General features: G+C 50.2%; 1 long non-coding RNA gene and 1 other non-coding gene across 2 annotated transcripts; one reads left to right on the forward strand and one right to left on the reverse strand.

Moving 5' to 3' along the window:
• Positions 1-2835: 2835 nt before the first annotated feature.
• On the forward strand, positions 2836-3602 carry LOC120886666 (uncharacterized). Its single transcript, XR_005729743.2, has 2 exons — positions 2836-3273; positions 3384-3602. It is a non-coding gene; the product is annotated as an uncharacterized LOC120886666 (long non-coding RNA).
• A 2912-nt stretch (positions 3603-6514) lies between these two features.
• On the reverse strand, positions 6515-6732 carry LOC120887113 (small nucleolar RNA U3). The gene has a single exon (XR_005730267.1). It is a non-coding gene; the product is annotated as a small nucleolar RNA U3 (small nucleolar RNA).
• Positions 6733-8626: the final 1894 nt, after the last annotated feature.

Raw genomic sequence — 8626 nt, forward strand, 5'->3', positions numbered from 1 at the left:
AGTACCACTCTGGTTCTGGACCCAGGCTGGGAATTCATGCTTCTCAGGCTGTGCACACTCCCCAGTTTTCCCAGCCCTTGCAGGTTCTTGGTTCCCTCTCCAGGCATGAGGGCCCTTTAAGGAAACTCCAGGGGATAGGTGGATTCACCCTACCAAGTACATTAAGAGGTGGGGTAGACAAGGAGGGAGCCTGCCACACTGAGGGCCTGACACAAGCCTTTCAGGAATGACCTCCTAGGGACTAAAAAGCCTTCAAAAAGAAGTCATGGGGAGTTCATATTAAGGACACTGGAGACCAGTGGCCAGGAGCAGGACCTGTCCTGTATTGGTTGGAGTTTCCTGATTGCACAGGTCACTGATCTCAATGCCTCACTTTCCTCCAGAGTAAAGTAAGGCAGAGCAGAAGCCACTGCACAGTTGTTGTGGGCACTGAATATTGAACATGTTAAAGCTTGAGGAAACTGTGCCACTGTGCAGTTCATGGAAAGTAGTATTGTATTATTCAGGTCAATCCTAAACGCTGAAGAAAATTTTCCAGATGTAGCAGCTTCCTGAGTCAGGTGAGGAAGAACCCTTTCATCCACCTGTGTCCAGAAACAGGTCAGGTTGCAAGCCACTGTCCACGGCTCTGTGCATTGTAAGACAAGCCAAGAGCAGATGTGCATTGCCCACACCTTACCCTCCCTGCACTTTCAGTCCTAGTTCCTATCTGAAAACACTTGGAACCAGACTGATTCAGGAGCACAACTGCTGGCACCAGCCAGGACATCCCTGTCTCCATCAGCCACACCTGCCAGGGTCTTTATTCTAACACCTTCATTCCCACCCTGGGTCCCGTTGTAGACCCCAAAGTCCACTTGGGCACAGATGCCAGAGAGCCTGCTTTCCCAAGTAGCCACCACTCAGAGCACTGAGTGATTGGGAAAAGTCTTTTTACTGTTGACTGGTTCCATTTCAAATGTAGCATCTCACATGTCACATGGACCCCCAGACAACCCACCTTCCTTCCATACTTCTCTTGTGGTTTTCCTTGTCAAAATGACTTTTTCACACTTTCTGCAATCTCACATTTCTATGCCTCAACTCCTCATGTTGATTCATACATTTTGTAGGAAAGGAAGACTAACTCTTTAACCTTTCATCATTATATGTACCCTTCATCCACTGTCTCCTTTATACAATGATGACATGAAGATTAGAGCAGCATGACCAGTTTGGGTACAACCACATCCTTCTGAGCTAAGCCACAAAGGAGAGAGAAAGAGAGATCGAAATCGAGAGATCTTCAAGATAATATATATATATATGGACATTCAGGTCCAGGACTGCTTTTATTGTTTCATTGACTTGGCCAGGTTCTTGGGAATGAAAGGGGTGTTTCTGGGACATGGTGTTCTACTGTCCTCCTTTATTTTTTCTTTTTAAGGTATGACACAGGCGATCGCCACGTTGCCTCTGCGGAACCTGTGAAATATAAATAGATAACCCACCAAGGCAGCAGCACAGAGCTAGCCCAAGAGCACTGTTCCCTGGCCTCACCCAGAGAAACAGGATGACTGGCAATCTGCTGTCCGCCTACATCATTGGCCTGCTGGTCTTCACCTCTGCATGCCACTCCATGGGCTGCAAGCATGGTGTCACACCGGGCAATTCAGAGTCAGGTACTATTGTGGACCATCTCGGGGCTGCCTGTTGTGATCAGTGCTTAAGCAGGGCCTAGGAAGAGAGAATGCTTGGAAGAAGCCAGTTTTAAGGGGCAGAAGGGACTGCTGGACACTGAACCCATGCACACAGGGGCTGGAGAGAAATGAGAGATGCTTCTCCAGTAACTGGGCTTTGGCCTGGATTTGAGAGACTGCACTGGGGAGGTCTGTGTTGGGCCTGTTGGGACCTTTCCTCTGGACTAGTTGGAGGATAGGAAGCTCTGTCCCATCTGCAATTCCAGGCCTTCCCCACCCAGCATCAACTGCTCTCAGCCACAGGTAGCTGTCCTCAAACACAGAGGCCTACTGATCCAAGCTGGCCTGAGCAGGAAGACCACCCAAGCATTCTGCAAGGAAGCTCTGCTGGGTACCTAACCCAATTGTCTTCTACTGTGTGTCCAGCCAATTCCTTTTTATGCCAACTGAGGCAGAGCTGAAGGAAGCCTGATCCCCAGCTCAGTTCTGCTGAGGTCTACAGGGGCTCCACGTGAGGCTGTGGGATATGTGAGAGTTGGCATGTGGGCAACCCCTACAGCCTCCCTATTGTGTGCCTGGCTCCTCTAATGGTCTCAGGCCCCACAGGTGCCTGTCCTCCCCAGGGTTCTGGGCCCTGGAACCCATTTGGAGGACCTAGCAGAGTGAGTATTGGATCGTGGACCTAAGTAAGGTTGGCCTGGTTGGTGTTGGGTTGCAAGGTCAAGGCCAGAGTGGGAGCAAAGGCTTGTGTGTGCTCTGCCTATGGTCAGGGGCCCTCTACCAGGGCCTAGGGAAGAGGTTTGAATAATGGGGTAATGGGAAGTGCAATGGGGGTCTGGTGGGGACATGACAGAGGAGGGTACATGATGTGGTGGTTTCATTGTTGAAGAGGAAGGTGTCCACAACTGAAGGTGAGGATGCTGGTGGTTGTTACTGAGAGCCAGTCATCAATTACCTGAAAACAAAAGTGTTCAGTCCATTTTGCACCCACCCTTGAGTGTTCTCCAGATCTGCCTGGCCCAAGGACCTCAGTCCCACTTCTGAATCCGAACCCCAGTCTGTGCTGCTCCTGGGTGCCCACATTTTCTCCACCACTTCCCTGACCGCACTCAGCGCTCACCCGCATCCATCCCAGTAGACTCTCCGGTGGGACGGAAAGCGCCTCGGGCGACTCAGAGTCTCTGTTTTCCTTAGCACACCTGCCTGAAAACCGAAGGCTTTCCGGGGCTTCTGCAGGAGCAGGAGCAGGAGCAGAAGCAAACGACGACGAAGGGCTTTCAGGGTCGGCCGCAGCAACAGACAGCGAGCCCGGACTGTCTGTCACAGAGGGACTCACAGAATCAGGAAACGCCGCGGAAAACGCTCTGGCGGCCATAGCCAACAACGCCGCCGAGGCTCTGGCGTCGCTAGCAGGACAAGATGACGACGCCGCCCCCGCCGCCGCCGAGCTGCTCCGGAACAATCGACAGGCAGGGGCAGGCCAGCTGCCTCTCGTGCGCCGGGCGATCGCTGCGCTGCGTCGGCAGCGAGAGCCGCACACCCACCACCTGCCAGCAGAGGCCCCGCACTTCTTCAGGCCCACGCTGCAACCGAGGTGCGCTGCTGCGGAGGGTGGGAGGGGCGGGCACCCATCTGGGGCACAGAGGTAGATCTGGGAGCTTTGTCCACCCCAGGACGCCCACACTCTTATGGACCTTCCCACAGATAAGTGCTCCATCGATTCCGCGTGCCACCAGGACTTTGATGAGGCTTGGCAGCTAGCGACAGGAGCAATGCTATGCAGCTAGAAGAGTCCACCTGCTGCAGCTACTGGGGATGGAGCCAGCCCAGCCCAGAAGGCCCATCGGAGTCTGAGCCGCCTTCACCTGCCACCCCAGCTTCTTTGCCCTCCCCTTTGCAAGGAAATAAACCTTCGTAATCGCACCCCAGCCTCAGTCTCAGTCTCTCGGGGAGGGAGAGATGGTACCAGCTGGGGCACAGACCCTCAGATACTCCAGCTAGTTTATGCAAAAAAAAAAAAAAAAAAAAAAAACTGGAGGCAAATTTCTCAAAATGAAAGAAATTTATATGTAGATGGGCTCTATGGAAGGGGTGCTATTCAATTCAGAGAACAGGAAAGGAGAGTCACTCCCTAGACTCCCTTTTCCCATAGTGCTTGCCAGTCAGCAGCTGGGAATGAGGTCAGCAGGTGACCTAAGGAGCACAGAGTAGGCTGGCCCAGGGTCACACCCTTCCTGGTGACCACACCCAGTGGCTGGTCCATTTGGGCCCAAATGCAAGACACCTCTGCCCTGAAGGGGCACTTCAGCTCCAGAGCTCCCTGTGGGGTCAGCTGAGGTCTGCAAGGCAGTGGCCCCTCTGCCTATACCTCTCCCCATCCCTGCCCAGGCCCACTGGAGAAAACACCCTCCCTGGAGCACCCATATATGATAATGAGGAAGAAATAAGAGCTGTGTCTTGAGTGGTGTCTGAGCAGCTTGCCCTCTCCACCCTTGCTGATGAGTATGGGATAGCCCTGGGCTTTCCTGTCCTATGTCACCCTCCTCAAGGACGTGGAGAGGCTGAGACAGTCAAGCAGTACCAGAGTCTTCTGTCCTGGAGTCGCTGACCTGAGTCATCAGTGTGAGCTCCAGCCCTGAGGAGCTGGCCAGGCTGACCTGGGTCATTGGCCTTCTTGGCTTAGAAAGCCAAGGGCTTGCACCTAGCAATGACCCCAGGGAGGCCCCCCACACACCCTGTGGCCACAATGACCTCACTCAAACTGACCTGTGCACATAAATTACTATAGTAAAATGTCCCAGTGTAACTGACCTAATTCCTCTGTTCACCACCTCCCCATCTGCTGATGCCCCCCATTACAGATGCTCAGAAACACCAGTGTCCAAAGCAGACAGAAATCCCGTCCTTAGTCTGTGGGTGCAGTTCAGTACTGCAGTGCTTGCCTGGCATGCAGGAGTCTCTGGGCTCATGCTCTAGGAAGTGGGCTTACATTAGGTGGGGAGGGCCTCCTGCCTTCATGTGGCTTATTTTCAGGTAGAGGAGGGGAGGTGGGAACCGTGAACATGTTCCAGAGGGCTGTGCTGCAGTGTGGACACTCAGGGTCAACAAGCCCCCTGTGATAAAGCCTTGATCCTCAGAGAGATGTTTTTAGGATGTGCTTCAAAATTGAAGAGGTGGTGCCTAGTGGGAGGACTTGGTTGGGACCATGTCCTTGAAGGGGTCAGTGGGACCCTGGCCTGTCCTTGCTCTCTCTGCTTCCCAGCTGCAAGGTCAATAGTTTTGATCCACATTGTGACCCCTCAGTATATGCTGCCTTGCTGTGGACCCAGAAGCAACAAGGCCAACTGATGAAACCTCTGAAAGCGTTGTCAAAATCAACTTGAATTCTCCATAAGCTGGTTATCTCAGGTATGCTGCTGTAGTGTGGCAACCCAGCAATGGGAAACAAAAGTAAACTATAGTATATTTTGGTGTAAAGACACATTGTGTTATAAGAGGTGGGGTATGGCTCAAGTGCTGAGCATATGCAAAGTTCTGGGCTCAATCCCCAGCACAACCCCTCAAAAAGAAGAAAAAAAAAAACTTTGTAATTAGAGAATGAAGGAGGGACCTGTTTGCACATTTCTAATGGTGGTCATTATTGACTCTTCCTGACCATGACCTCAGAGCCCAGGGCAATGGTGAGCAGAGATGCCATGTTCATGGATGCAGGAGCAGTGGGACTTTTTGCAGTGCTGGGGATCCCCATTCCTGGGGCCCCAATTGCTAGGCAAAGGTTTTGCCATTGAACTGAATCTTCAGAACTTTTCTTTTTCTTTGAGTCTGGGTCTTACTAAGTTGCTAAGGCTGGCCTGGAAGTTGCACTCCTCCTGCCTCAGCCATCCAGGAGCTGGATGACAGGTAGCACCAGGGAACCTGGCTCTTCACCTGGTCTTGGTGTGGATCCACCTCAGTTCTGTACCTGTTTGACTCAGGACCAGCATGTTCTTCAAATGTTTCCATCCCATCCTCTGGGATCCTATAATTTTGGTCCCTGCTGTTCACTTCTTCACAATTACAAACGATTCCCATGTCTTTATGGTAGAGAGTCCTCAAGTGAGACAAATGGAAAACAGGGGAAGAGAGAAAGCTGTGCTGCTGCTAGCACAGAGTTCATCTAAAAAATGCGGCCCTGTCCCTAGGACACTGACAGGGCCACTAGATGGTGCACTTGAGAGGAGAGAAAGACACAGGGTGGGTGGGGAGAGGCAGATGGTCTGCTGAAATAAGAGAACTGATACCTGTTCTCAGATAACCTGGTCTAAGGATAGGGAAGTCCTTTAAAGAAAGTTAAGATCCTTGGGGTTTAATCTGGAGATTTGAAACGTTTAGTTAGGAGAACATCCTAGAAAACCTAAAACTTTTATAGCAACATTATATGGTTCCCTTAAGATGTCAGTAAGCTAGGAAGAGGGTTTGCACATCCAACCAGTAACCATAGAAATAAGTGTGACTTGCTCTAGGTCACACAGCAACTCCCTAATGAGTCTAGAGTGATGGCCAGGGCTTCCCTTCCTACTTGCCATAATGCACTGAAAACCCCCCATGTGACAGACCCTCTAGCAGGAGAGGCCACAGTAGTGAACATGGGGGATAGAGACACTTCTTCCTTAGGGCTGTCATTAGAAAAGGACACACACACACACACACACACACTGAACTGCAAATTGTAGTAGGTACCGTGTGATCTATTAATAGAGACTCGAGTTAGATAATCATAGTGGTGGGAGTGAGGGATACTCTATAAGAGAGTCAGAACATGCTCTTCTTTCTTTCTTTCTTTATTTTTAGAGGAAAGCTTTCAGGCTGCATTTTCCCCTTATCACCCTCCTGAAGAAGGGGAAAGAATAATCATCAATGGCAAAAAGACAATTGTAGTAAAGCAACACCAAGAGCTGCTTTCACCCTTGGTAGGAAACTCTGGGCTCCTTCTTCGTGGTTTCCAGAACACTTCAAGATCAGAGAAACTTCTCCAGGAATGAACTCTAGATATGATCCCTGCAGGCATAATCTTAGAACTGGTTCCTCTCCCTAGGGCCCATATGAGCCAGTCAAGAGGATCCTGGGCAGAGATGAGGGGAACAGAGCCTTCTGGGACAAGGAAATGGTAGGATCCAAAGCAGGAGTGGCAAGAAGTAGATAGAGTTGTGATGCATGTGAGAGATAGGACTGACAAGGGTGAGGGAAGAGAAGGAGCAGGGTGAGTAGGGTGAGGGTCAGGTGTGGGAAGAGCAGCTGGTGGGATGGTGGTTGATGGCAGAGTTGGGGAATCTTGGGAAATGCAGGGGGCAGCAGAAAATCCAGAGTCCAGTTGACTAGGTTAAGTCTCAGAGTCCCATTGGACACCCACAGGGAGGTATCATTGGGTATTATAAGTCTGACAGTTGGGAGGGGGGCTCAGGATGGAGATAAGAATTTGGGAATCATTAGCTATAGAAAGTGTATAAAATCACCTCAAATAAGAGAAGGGAAGGGACGAAGAAATAAATTCTGGGTTGTTCTAACATTTAGAAGGAGGAGGCAGAAAATGACATTGGGAAGAAGTACCAAGTGTTAGGGAAGAAAAATCAGGTAAGGATAGTTTCACTGGAGCCAAACAAAATATGTTTTAGAAATGGACCAGAGTAACTGTGTTGAATGCTGCATAGGGAATATAGACAGTGAGGACCTAGTCTTGTCCACCAAATCTGGCAGTAAGTGCATGACCTTGCTAAGAAAAGTTTCAGTGGGTTGGAGTGGGCAGAAACCTCAATGGATGAAGTTGAAGAATATGTTGATTTGGGATTAGCATGGCAGACGGCCACAGATGAAAAACAAAGGCAATCACTAACTCGTGGGAACACAAAAAGCTGTTCTGAGATAGAAGAGTCATCCTTCATTGTTGTATGAAGGATACAGTGAATGGAGGGTACATTGATGGAGAGGGGTAAAAGAGCTAAGCCTTCCCTTTTTAAAAAATGTATGAATCAACATCAGGATTTGAGGCACAGCAAATGTTAGGTTGCAGAGAGTATGGAAAAGTCTTTTGGGAAGGGTAATTATAAGAGAAGTGTGGCAGGAATGTGGATTGTCTCAGGGTCCATGTGACATGTGAGATGCTGTATTTGAAATGGGTCCAGTCAACACAGTGAAGATACTTTTTCTGTCCACTGAAGGCTCTGGAACAGTACTTGACTAGGGTCCCAGAGCTGGTAACTGTTAGGGTAAATGGTTGTCAGTTCTCATGGACTGTCTCTGCACCTTTGAGCTTTACTGGTTCTGGAGATCTTGCTCTTTAGAATAGCTCCTCAACCCTGAGGACTGTAATAGGGGACATGTCACAACTGTTCCCTAAGGTTCCGAGTCTCAGGGTCTGAGTCCCTGAACTCATAGTGGCATGGGTGTGGTGACAGCATCCTCAACTTTCCCCTGAAGTTGGCCACAACCCTGCCCCCATGGGGACAATCCCCTGTGCTTCTGTCACTTACTCTGACTCCACAACAGTGGCTACCTTGCCCATGAGGCTGCAGAAAAGGATTTCTTTTCTAAGTCTTTGAACTGGCCTTTCCTGGTCTCTTGTCCTGCTACAGGGCTAAATGGATGGGACCCCACAATCCTTGCTATACCCTGCATCACCACTCTGGGCTGGAGCCTGACCGTATTCCTAACACAGCAGCCCTTACAACCTCCACCCCTGACCTAGGGGCTGTGTCAGGTGGTCCTTTGACTCTCAGTAGTCTCAGCACAGCCAGAATGCTCAGAGATGGTCTCCAGGTGACACACAGTCTGTCCCTCTCCCTGAATCCTGGGTCACAATTACAGAAGTTTCTGTTACACTGTGGTCAGTAATACTCTGGTGACTTGAGCCCTTCCTTTACCATATTTGGCACAGACAGATCCATATATGTACCCAGATGCCTGAGACACTG

The sequence above is a fragment of the Ictidomys tridecemlineatus genome, chromosome 5 (assembly GCF_052094955.1).
Source record: "Ictidomys tridecemlineatus isolate mIctTri1 chromosome 5, mIctTri1.hap1, whole genome shotgun sequence".
NCBI lineage: Eukaryota > Metazoa > Chordata > Mammalia > Rodentia > Sciuridae > Ictidomys > Ictidomys tridecemlineatus.